The following is a 12,500-nucleotide window of genomic DNA, read 5'->3' on the forward strand; positions in this document are numbered from 1 at the left end:
TTATGGGACTCTAGTATGTTGAGTCAGGGTGTGGAGTTCTATGTTGATATTTCTATGTTCTCATTCTAGGTTGTGTGTTTCTATGTTTGGCCGGGTGTGATCCCCAATCAGAGACAGCTGTCGCTCGTTGTCTCTGATTGGGGATCATACTTGATTGTGGTCCTCTGTAGCTCAGCTGGTAGAGCACGGTGCTTGTAACGCCAAGGTAGTGGGTTTGATCCCCGGGACCACCCATATACAAAAATGTATGCACGCATGAATGTAAGTCGCTTTGGATAAAAGCGTCTGCTAAATGGCATATTATTATTATTATACTTAAGTAGCCTGTTGGCAATCAGTTGTTGTGGGATCTTGTTCCGTGTTTAGAGGCTTGTTTTGTGTTTAGCCTGAGGACTTCACGTTTCGTTGGTTTGTTGTTTTGTTCGTGTGTTTATTTTGGATAATAAACATGTACGCATTTCACGCTGCGCCTTGGTCTGACCCGTCCTTCAACGAACGTGACATTATGAGGTATTGTGTATAGATTGATGAGGGGAAAACAACGATTTACTTCATTTTAGAATAATGCTGTAACGTAACAAAATGTGGAAAAAGACAAGGGGTCTGAATACCTTCCGAAATCGCTGTAGATTTAAAAAAAATAATCAGATTGTAGATTGTAGGAATTGATCACCTATGCACAAACAGCCACTGTCAACACTCCCCAATAACACTGTCACTGTCAACACTACCCAATAACACAGTCACTGTCAACACTACCCAATAACACAGTCACTGTCAACACTACCCAATAACACAGTCACTGTCAACACTACCCAATAACACAGTTACTGTCAACACTAACCAATAACACAGTCACTGTCAACACTACCCAATAACACAGTTACTGTCAACACTACCCAATAACACAGTAACTGTCAACACTACCCAATAACACAGTTACTGTCAACACTACCCAATAACACAACCACTGTCAACACTACCCAATAACACAGTCACTGTCAACACTACCCAATAACACAGTCACTGTCAACACTACCCAATAACACAGTTACTGTCAACACTACCCAATAACACAGTCACTGTCAACACTACCCAATAACACAGTTACTGTCAACACTACCCAATAAGACATCCAAAGAATTCACTGGAAGGAGTCCTGAATGACCTGGAATGACAATCAGTAGGTATTAACTAATTTAACTAACCCATTAATCTCACCCCCCTGTGGTGCTACTGTCAACAACCATGGGTTAGATAGGTACGTAGCAAGACAATGTGTTAAAGGTGACGACTGTAGCAAGGGATTCAGTAGGGATACTTTGATTCTTTGATTGGATTGTTGTTCTGTCGACCGATGGAGTCTAGGGTACAAGGCCGTGCTCAGGACCGTGTGTGTGCCACATTCTCTTGTGCCCACTTTTCATTGCTGTTGTATATATACGGTGTATATGTTTGTACAATTTGTCCTGACAACTGAAACAGAGTCCCTCTCTCTGATGTATAACACACTTAATAAAATACATACGGTAGTATGTAGTCGATAGTATGTAGTTGGTAGTTGGTAGTCTATAGTTGGTAGTATGTAGTTGGTAGTTGGTAGTATGTAGTTGGTAGTCTATAGTTGGTAGTTGGTAGTATGTAGTTGGTAGTCTATAGTTGGTAGTATGTAGTTGGTAGTCTATAGTTGGTAGTATGTAGTTGGTAGTTGGTAGTATGTAGTTGGTAGTTGGTAGAATGTAGTTGGTAGTATATAGTTGGTAGTATGTATTTGGTAGTATGTAGTTGGTAGTATGTAGTTGGTAGTTGGTAGTATGTAGTTGGTAGTTGGTAGTATGTAGTTGGTAGTTGGTAGTATGTAGTTGGTAGTTGGTAGTTGGTAGTTGGTAGTATGTAGTTGGTAGTTGGTAGTATGTAGTTGGTAGTTGGTAGTTGGTAGTATGTAGATGGTAGTTGGTAGTATGTAGTTGGTAGTTGGTAGTTGGTAGTTGGTAGTATGTAGTTGGTAGTTGGTAGTTGGTAGTTGGTAGTTGGTAGTTGGTAGTTGGTAGTATGTAGTTGGTAGTTGGTAGTTGGTAGTATGTAGTTGGTAGTTGGTAGTTGGTAGTATGTAGTTGGTAGTTGGTAGTATGTAGTTGGTAGTTGGTAGTATGTAGATGGTAGTTGGTAGTATGTAGTTGGTAGTTGGTAGTATGTAGTTGGTAGTTGGTAGTATGTAGTTGGTAGTTGGTAGTATGTAGATGGTAGTTGGTAACACTTTATATCACACGTTATATTCTCTTCATATATGACAGTACAGAAATGCCTAGGTGTTAAAATGGTCATTACAGTAATAACAGCCAACTATGTGGCTACGGCCTGTGCGTGTGCAGGTAAGTAGAAGCTGAATGGGAGCCAAACCAAGCTTTGGTGGTTAGCGTGCAGGACAGAACAGGACAGGTCAGAGAGCTGGCATCATTCACCACCTCTTAGGCTCCTCCCTCCTCCTCATCTTAGGCTCCTCCCTCCTCCTCCTCCTCCTCTTAGGCTCCTCCCTCCTCTTCCTCCTCTTAGGCTCCTCCCTCCTCTTCCTCCTCTTAGGCTCCTCCTTCCTCCTCCTCCTCCTCCTCCTCTTAGGCTCTTCCAGTAGGTCAGTGTTACAAAGGAGGCACCTACCTCCTCCTTGTCTTCATCTTACCCCTCCTACTCTTCTTCACCCTCTTCCTCCTCCTTGCTGGTTAGCATTCAGGACAAAAGAGATCACAACAGGCAAAGACACGTCACGTCAGAGAGAGAAGGCATCACCACCTCAGTAGGTCAGTGTTACAGAGGAGATGCCCCCCTCCTCCCCCTCCTCCCCCTCCTCCCCCTCCCCCCTCCCCCCCTCCTCCCCCTCCTAGACGTCTTCAGTAGGTCAATCTGCCTGCCAGCTGAGGCTAACATGCATATAGTACCCACTGGGCACAAACTGGTTGAATCAACGTAGTTTCCACGTCATTTCAACAACATTTTTTGTTATTTGATGACGTTGAAACAATGTGAAAAACTGATTGGATTTGCAAAAAGTCATCAACATAGAGACATTTCAGGAATTGTTGTCTTTTTTTCGACCGACTTTTAACCTAAATCCAATGACATGGTTGACATTTTTGCTGATTTCACAATCAATTCACGTTAGTTGACAACTCAATGAAATGTAAATGAAAACTAGACGTTGAACTGACGTCTGTGGCCAGTGGGAAAGAGCCAAATGGATTAGAGAACACAGAAGAAAAAAACCCACTTGGTTTGGTTGGCGTTTACTCAGTGCTTTGGCACCTAACCCAGACAGGGACTTTATAAACAACCTTACTCCAAGGCAGCCCCTCCCAGGTGGAGCCTACACAGCCACACGTGCCTGGAAGTTAAGAACCCAGGTCAGGCAGGTCTGCTTTGGGAATATGGGTCAGACAGTCGGGGGAGGGGGAGAAGGGAAGAGTCTAATGTTTACTGAGAACTATTACCTCAGTAATTACCTGAGTGGCGCAGTGGTCTAAGGCACTGCATCACAGTGCTAACTGTGCCACTAGAGATCCTGGTTCGAATCCAGGCTCTGTTGCAGCCGGCCGCGACTGGGAGACTCATGGGCGGCGCACAATTCGTCCAGGGTAGGGGAGGGAATGGCCGGCAGGGATGTAGCTCAGTTGATAGAGCATGGCGTTTGCAACGCCAGGGTTGTGGGTTCGATTCCCACGGGGGGCCAGTATAAAAAAAAAATGTATTCACTAACTGTAAGTCGCTCTGGATAAGAGCGTCTGCTAAATGACTAAAATGTAGTTGGAGGGTAACTTTGATCACAGAAAGGTGTGAGTGTCCACACTGGGATAGTATTGAAGTTCTCCTCTGTAATGTTCTATTCTATTTGTTATTTCTGTATATTCAGTTGTTGTTTTCAGGGATTTGAATGTGATTAGTTTACGAAAACTATAATGGATTTTTTTGTTGTTGTCAATTGCCTTGGATGAGGATGTGTTTTTTTTTTTTTTGGGGGGTGTGTGAAAGTTATAAGCATTATCTGGATGCTTTCATTAAATTGTTACCGAATTTCCCTCTTCTGCTTTCTTAAAATATGTTTGAAAGAAATCCTATTATATAATGGTCTTCTAAATATACACTGTATTAGATTACAGCAAAATCAACACTTTATTAGATTACAGCAAAATATACACTATATTAGATTACAGCAAAATCAACACTATTAGATTACAGCAAAATATACACTGTATTAGATTAAAGCAAAATCAACACTTTATTAGATTACAGCAAAATATACACTGTATTAGATTAAAGCAAAAATCAACACTTTATTAGATTACAGCAAAATCAACACTGTATTATATTACAGCCAAATCAACACTGTATTAGATTACAGCAAAATCAACAATGTATTAGATTACAGCCAAATCAACACTGTATTAGATTACAGCAAAATCAACAATGTATTAGATTACAACCAAATCAACACTGTATTAAATTACAGCCAAAACAACACTGTATTAGATTACAGCCAAAACAACACTGTATTAGATTACAACCAAATCAACACTGTATTAGATTACAGCTAAATGTTCCTGGTAGTAAACCAACATCATGCTAGATATGTAGGTTGTGTGTGTGAATGTGACTGTTTGTCTAATAGTGGAACCTCCCCCCAAGCCCTCCTTAAGCCACCCCCCTCACCAATCCATTGAATGGACCAGCCCTCTTTTTGCATAAATTGTCTGTGACAGAGTAGCTGGGTGAGCTGCAGGGTTAGGGTAAAGTGTGTTAAGGAGCATAGAGCGTATGAACAGAGACTGGCGCTGTGGACTCACAGGACTAGTGACACACTACTGACTACCGGAGTCTATACTACAGGACTATACTGAGACACAACTGAAGCTACTGGGCTATTGAACTGAAACTGAAACTGAACAGCGTCATGTACTGTGCTTCCTATCCTGTCTCTGCAGCCACCACCGGCAATAACCTGATGTATTGCTACAACGTCAAATCAGTGAGTGTGTTCACGATCTATTTAGAAAGTGTGTATGTCTCTGTTACATTCTACTATTGATAAAGTAACACATGATTAAGTATATAAAACATTATAATACTCCATAATACTCTATTTTCTCAGTTTGTCTAAAATGTTAGTCTATCACTTGTTATCAACATTATCCTCATATATGTAAGACATTATCACTATCAGTGTAATAATATGTTCTAGTATAGTACAGAATTGACACGTCAAAGTAAGCCTGCTCTATTCACTAGTGTTGCAGGTCCTTCATCCGTTTTCAATTGAACGACCATTCATGACAACAGCGAGTCCAACATTCTATACCATTCATCACAACAGGGAGTCCAACATTCTATACCATTCATCACAACAGGGAGTCCAACATTCTATACCATTCATCACAACAGGGAATCCAACATTCTATACCATTCATCACAACAGGGAGTCCAACATTCTATACCATTACAGGAACAGACACTTTCATTTACCTCTCACCAAAGGTCATTGCAGTGAACATGTGTCACGGGGGTTCGATATATGCGGCTATGTCTGTATCTGGAAGGGATATGTGTGTCTGCTGAGTGGCACTAGAACTGAGACTGATTGTGACATTCAGTCAGTGATGTCGGTGTGAATGTATGAAAGGTTCAGAATCTATGTGGTCTCATTGTGATAGAAGATTATGACGTACTAATACATATTTATTTTATAATAATGCAGTTCTTCAAAACTTATGGAAATGTAATTTACCATTTATATGATCAGTGAGTTTTGCAACATATCAACGATGGTCAATATACAAATGTCCCTCTTTCAGCTTTCAGAACACAACATATACAGTTGAAGTCAGAAGTTTACATACACTTAGGTTGGAGTCATTAAAACTTGTTTGTCAACCACTCCACAAATTTCTTGTTAACAAACTATAGATTTAGCAAGTCGGTTAGGACATCTACTTTGTGCATGACACAAGTAATTTTTCCAACAATTGTTTACAGACAGATTATTTCACTTATAATTCACTGTATCACAATTCCAGTGGGTCAGAAGTTTACTTACACTAAGTTGACTGTGCCTTTAAACAGCTTGGAAAATTCCAGAAAATGATGTGATGGCTTTAGAAGCTTCTGATAGGCTAATTGACATCATTTGAGTCAATTGGAGGTGTACCTGTGGATGTATTTCAAGGCCTACCTTCAAACTCAGTGCCTCTTTGCTTGATATCATGGGAAAATCAAAAGAAATCAGCCAAGACCTCAGAAAAAAATGGTAGACCTCCATAAGTCTGGTTCATCCTTGGGAGCAATTTCCATACGCCTGAAGGTACCACGTTCATCTGTACAAACAATAGTATGCAAGTATAAACACCATGGGACCACGCAGCCGTCATACTGCTCAGGAAGGAGACGCGTTCTGTCTCCTAGAGTTGAACGTACTTTGGTGCGAAAAGTGCAAATCAATCCCAGAACAACAGCAAATGACCTTGTGAAGATGCTGGAGGAAACAGGTACAAAAGTATCTATATTCACAGTAAAACGAGTCCTATATCGACATAACCTGAAACGCCGCTCAGCAAGGAAGAAGCCACTGCTCCAAAACCGCCATAAAAAAGCCAGACTACGGTTTGCAACTGCACATGGGGACAAAGATCATACTTTTTGGAGAAATATCCTCTGGTCTGATGAAACAAAAATAGAACTGTTTGGCCATAATGACCATTGTTATGTTTGGAGGAAAAAGGGGGTTGCTTGGAAGCCGAAGAACACCATCCCAACCGTGAAGCACGGGGGTGGCAGCATCATGCTGTGGGGGTGCTTTGCTGCAGGAGGGACTGGTGCACTTCACAAAATAGATGGCATCATGAGGAAGGAAATTTATGTGGATATATTGAAGCAACATCTCAAGACATCATTTACATTTACATCATTTAGCAGACGCTCTTATCCAGAGCGACTTACAAATTGGTGCATTCACCTTATAGCCAGTGGGATAACCACTTTACAATATCTTTTTTAACTAACTAGAACCAGACGATAGAGAGTAACTAACTACAACCAGACGTCTGGTAACTAACTAGAACCAGACGTTAGAGAGTAACTAACTAGAACCAGACGTTAGAGAGTAACTAACTAGAACCAGACGTTAGAGAGTAACTAACTAGAACCAGACGATAGAGAGTAACTAGAACCAGACGATAGAGAGTAACTAACTAGAACCAGACGTTAGAGAGTAACTAACTAGAACCAGACGTTAGAGAGTAACTAACTAGAACCAGACGTCTGGTAACTAACTAGAACCAGACATTAGAGAGTAACTAACTAGAACCAGACGTTAGAGAGTAACTAACTAGAACCAGACGTCTGGTAACTAACTAGAACCAGACGTTAGAGAGTAACTAACTAGAACCAGACGTTAGAGAGTAACTAACTAGAACCAGACGTTAGAGAGTAACTAACTAGAACCAGACGTCTGGTAACTAACTAGAACCAGACGTTAGAGAGTAACTAACTAGAACCAGACGTTAGAGAGTAACTAACTAGAACCAGACGTCTGGTAACTAACTAGAACCAGACGTCTGGTAACTAACTAGAACCAGACGTTAGAGAGTAACTAACTAGAACCAGACGTTAGAGAGTAACTAACTAGAACCAGACGTTAGAGAGTAACTAACTAGAACCAGACGTTAAAGAGTAACTAACTACAACTAGACGTTAGAGAGTAACTAACTAGAACCAGACGTTAGAGAGTAACTAACTAGAACCAGACGTTAGAGAGTAACTAACTAGAACCAGACGTTAGAGAGTAACTAACTAGAACCAGACGTTAGAGAGTAACTAACTAGAACCAGACGTCTGGTAACTAGCTAGAACCAGACGTCTGGTAACTAACTAGAACCAGACGTTAGAGAGTAACTAACTAGAACCAGACGATAGAGAGTAACTAACTAGAACCAGACGTTAGAGAGTAACTAACTAGAACCAGACGATAGAGAGTAACTAACTACAACCAGACGTCTGGTAACTAACTAGAACCAGACGTCTGGTAACTAAGTAGAACCAGACTTTAGAGAGTAACTAACTAGAACCAGACGTTAGAGAGTAACTAACTAGAACCAGACGTTAGAGAGTAACTAACTAGAACCAGATGTCTGGTAACTAACTAGAACCAGACGTTAGAGAGTAACTAACTAGAACCAGACGTCTGGTAACTAACTAGAACCAGACGTCTGGTAACTAACTAGAACCAGACGTTAGAGAGTAACTAACTAGAACCAGACGTTAGAGAGTAACTAACTAGAACCAGACGTTAGAGAGTAACTAACTAGAACCAGACGTTAGAGAGTAACTAACTAGAACCAGACGTTAGAGAGTAACTAACTAGAACCAGACGTCTGGTAACTAACTAGAACAAGACGTCTGGTAACTAACTAGAACCAGACGTTAGAGAGTAACTAACTAGAATCAGACATTAGAGAGTAACTAACTAGAACCAGATGTTAGAGAGTAACTAGAACCAGACTTTAGAGAGTAACTAACTAGAACCAGACGTTAGAGAGTAACTAGCTAGAACCAGACGTTAGAGAGTAACTAACTAGAACCAGACGTTAGAGAGTAACTAACTAGAACCAGACGTTAGAGAGTAACTAACTAGAACCAGACGTTAGAGAGTAACTAACTAGAACCAGACGTCTGGTAACTAACTAGAACCAGGCGTTAGAGAGTAACTAACTAGAACCAGACGTTAGAGAGTAACTAACTAGAACCAGACGTTAGAGAGTAACTAACTAGAACCAGACGTTAGAGAGTAACTAGAACCAGGCGTTAGAGAGTAACTAACTAGAACCAGACGTTAGAGAGTAACTAGAACCAGACGTTAGAGAGTAACTAACTAGAACCAGACGTTAGAGAGTAACTAACTAGAACCAGACGTTAGAGAGTAACTAACTAGAACCAGACGTTAGAGAGTAACTAACTAGAACCAGACGTTAGAGAGTAACTAGAACCAGACGTTAGAGAGTAACTAACTAGAACCAGACGTTAGAGAGTAACTAACTAGAACCAGACGTTAGAGAGTAACTAGAACCAGACGTCTGGTAACTAACTAGAACCAGACGTTAGAGAGTAACTAACTAGAACCAGACGTTAGAGAGTAACTAACTAGAACCAGACGTTAGAGTGTAACTAACTAGAACCAGACGTTAAAGAGTAACTAACTAGAACCAGACGATAGAGAGTAACTAACTAGAACCAGGCGTTAGAGAGTAACTAACTAGAACCAGGCGTTAGAGAGTAACTAACTAGAACCAGACGTTAGAGAGTAACTAGAACCAGACGTTAGAGAGTAACTAACTAGAACCAGACGTTAGAGAGTAACTAACTAGAACCAGACGATAGAGAGTAACTAACTAGAACCAGACGTTAGAGAGTAACTAACTAGAACCAGACGTTAGAGAGTAACTAACTAGAACCAGACGATAGAGAGTAACTAACTACAACCAGACGTCTGGTAACTAACTAGAACCAGACGTCTGGTAACTAACTAGAACCAGACTTTAGAGAGTAACTAACTAGAACCAGATGTTAGAGAGTAACTAACTAGAACCAGACGTTAGAGAGTAACTAACTAGAACCAGATGTCTGGTAACTAACTAGAACCAGACGTTAGAGAGTAACTAACTAGAACCAGACGTCTGGTAACTAACTAGAACCAGACGTCTGGTAACTAACTAGAACCAGACGTTAGAGAGTAACTAACTAGAACCAGACGTTAGAGAGTAACTAACTAGAACCAGACGTTAGAGAGTAACTAACTAGAGCCAGACGTTAGAGAGTAACTAACTAGAACCAGACGTTAGAGAGTAACTAACTAGAACCAGACGTCTGGTAACTAACTAGAACCAGACGTCTGGTAACTAACTAGAACCAGACGTTAGAGAGTAACTAACTAGAATCAGACATTAGAGAGTAACTAACTAGAACCAGATGTTAGAGAGTAACTAGAACCAGACTTTAGAGAGTAACTAACTAGAACCAGACGTTAGAGAGTAACTAGCTAGAGCCAGACGTTAGAGAGTAACTAACTAGAACCAGACGTTAGAGAGTAACTAACTAGAACCAGACGTTAGAGAGTAACTAACTAGAACCAGACGTTAGAGAGTAATAGATAGGGAAGGTAACTAACTAGAACCAGACGTTAGAGAGTAACTAACTAGAACCAGACGTTAGAGAGTAACTAACTAGAACCAGACGTTAGAGAGTAACTAACTAGAACCAGACGTTAGAGAGTAACTAGAACCAGGCGTTAGAGAGTAACTAACTAGAACCAGACGTTAGAGAGTAACTAACTAGAACCAGACGTTAGAGAGTAACTAACTAGAACCAGACGTTAGAGAGTAACTAACTAGAACCAGACGTTAGAGAGTAACTAACTAGAACCAGACGTTAGAGAGTAACTAACAAGAACCAGACGTTAGAGAGTAACTAGAACCAGACGTTAGAGAGTAACTAACTAGAACCAGACGTTAGAGAGTAACTAACTAGAACCAGACGTTAGAGAGTAACTAGAACCAGACGTCTGGTAACTAACTAGAACCAGACGTTAGAGAGTAACTAACTAGAACCAGACGTTAGAGAGTAACTAACTAGAACCAGACGTTAGAGTGTAACTAACTAGAACCAGACGTTAAAGAGTAACTAACTAGAACCAGACGATAGAGAGTAACTAACTAGAACCAGGCGTTAGAGAGTAACTAACTAGAACCAGGCGTTAGAGAGTAACTAACTAGAACCAGACGTTAGAGAGTAACTAGAACCAGACGTTAGAGAGTAACTAACTAGAACCAGACGTTAGAGAGTAACTAACTAGAACCAGACGATAGAGAGTAACTAACTAGAACCAGACGTTAGAGAGTAACTAACTAGAACCAGATGTTAGAGAGTAACTAGAACCAGACGTTAGAGAGTAACTAGAACCAGACGTTAGAGAGTAACTAACTAGAACCAGATGTTAGAGAGTAACTAACTAGAACCAGACGATAGAGAGTAACTAACTAGAACCAGACGTTAGAGAGTAACTAGAACCAGACGTTAGAGAGTAACTAACTAGAACCAGACGTTAAAGAGTAACTAGAACCAGACGTTAGAGAGTAACTAACTAGAACCAGACGTTAGAGAGTAACTAGAACCAGACGTTAGAGAGTAACTAGAACCAGACGTTAGAGAGTAACTAACTAGAACCAGACGTTAGAGAGTAACTAACTAGAACCAGACGTTAGAGAGTAACTAGAACCAGACGATAGAGAGTAACTAGAACCAGACGATAGAGAGTAACTAACTAGAACCAGACGTTAGAGAGTAACTAGAACCAGACGATAGAGAGTAACTAGAACCAGACGATAGAGAGTAACTAACTAAAACCAGACGATAGAGAGTAACTAACTAGAACCAGACGTTAAAGAGTAACTAGAACCAGACGTTAGAGAGTAACTAACTAGAACCAGACGTTAGAGAGTAACTAGAACCAGACGTTAGAGAGTAACTAACTAGAACCAGACGTTAGAGAGTAACTAGCTAGAACCAGACGTTAGAGAGTAACTAGAACCAGACGTTAGAGAGTAACTAGAACCAGACGATAGAGAGTAACTAACTAGAACCAGACGTTAGAGAGTAACTAACTAGAACCAGACGTTAGAGAGTAACTAACTAGAACCAGACGTTAAAGAGTAACTAACTAGAACCAGAGGTTAGAGAGGAACTAACTAGAACCAGACGTTAGAGAGTAACTAACTAGAACCAGACGTTAAAGAGTAACTAACTAGAACCAGAGGTTAGAGAGGAACTAACTAGAACCAGACGTTAGAGAGTAACTAACTAGAACAAGACGTCTGGTAACTAACTAGAACCAGACGTTAGAGAGTAACTAACTAGAACCAGACGTTAGAGAGTAACTAACTAGAACCAGACGTTAGAGAGTAACTAACTAGAACCAGACGTTAGAGAGTAACTAACTAGAACCAGACGTTAGAGAGTAACTAACTAGAACCAGACGTTAGAGAGTAACTAACTAGAACCAGACGTTAGAGAGTAACTAACTAGAACCAGACGTTAGAGAGTAACTAACTAGAACCAGATGTTAGAGAGTAACTAACTAGAACCAGACGTTAGAGAGTAACTAACTAGAACCAGATGTTAGAGAGTAACTAACTAGAACCAGACGTTAGAGAGTAACTAACTAGAACCAGACGTCTGGTAACTAACTAGAACCAGACGTTAGAGAGTAACTAACTAGAACCAGACGTTAAAGAGTAACTAACTAGAACCAGACGTTAGAGAGTAACTAACTAGAACCAGACGTTAGAGAGTAACTAGAACCAGACGTTAGAGAGTAACTAACTAGAACCAGACGTTAGAGAGTAACTAGAACCAGACGTTAGAGAGTAACTAACTAGAACCAGACGTTAAAGAGTAACTAGAACCAGACG

The 12,500-nt window shown here is 40.6% G+C and overlaps 1 pseudogene; it reads left to right on the forward strand.

Moving 5' to 3' along the window:
• The first annotated feature begins 4,776 nt into the window (after positions 1-4,776).
• LOC121568417 overlaps positions 4,777-12,500 on the forward strand; it is a 54,036-nt pseudogene continuing 46,312 nt past the window's right edge.

The sequence above is a fragment of the Coregonus clupeaformis genome, chromosome 6, assembly GCF_020615455.1.
Source record: "Coregonus clupeaformis isolate EN_2021a chromosome 6, ASM2061545v1, whole genome shotgun sequence".
NCBI classification, from domain to species: Eukaryota; Metazoa; Chordata; class Actinopteri; order Salmoniformes; family Salmonidae; genus Coregonus; species Coregonus clupeaformis.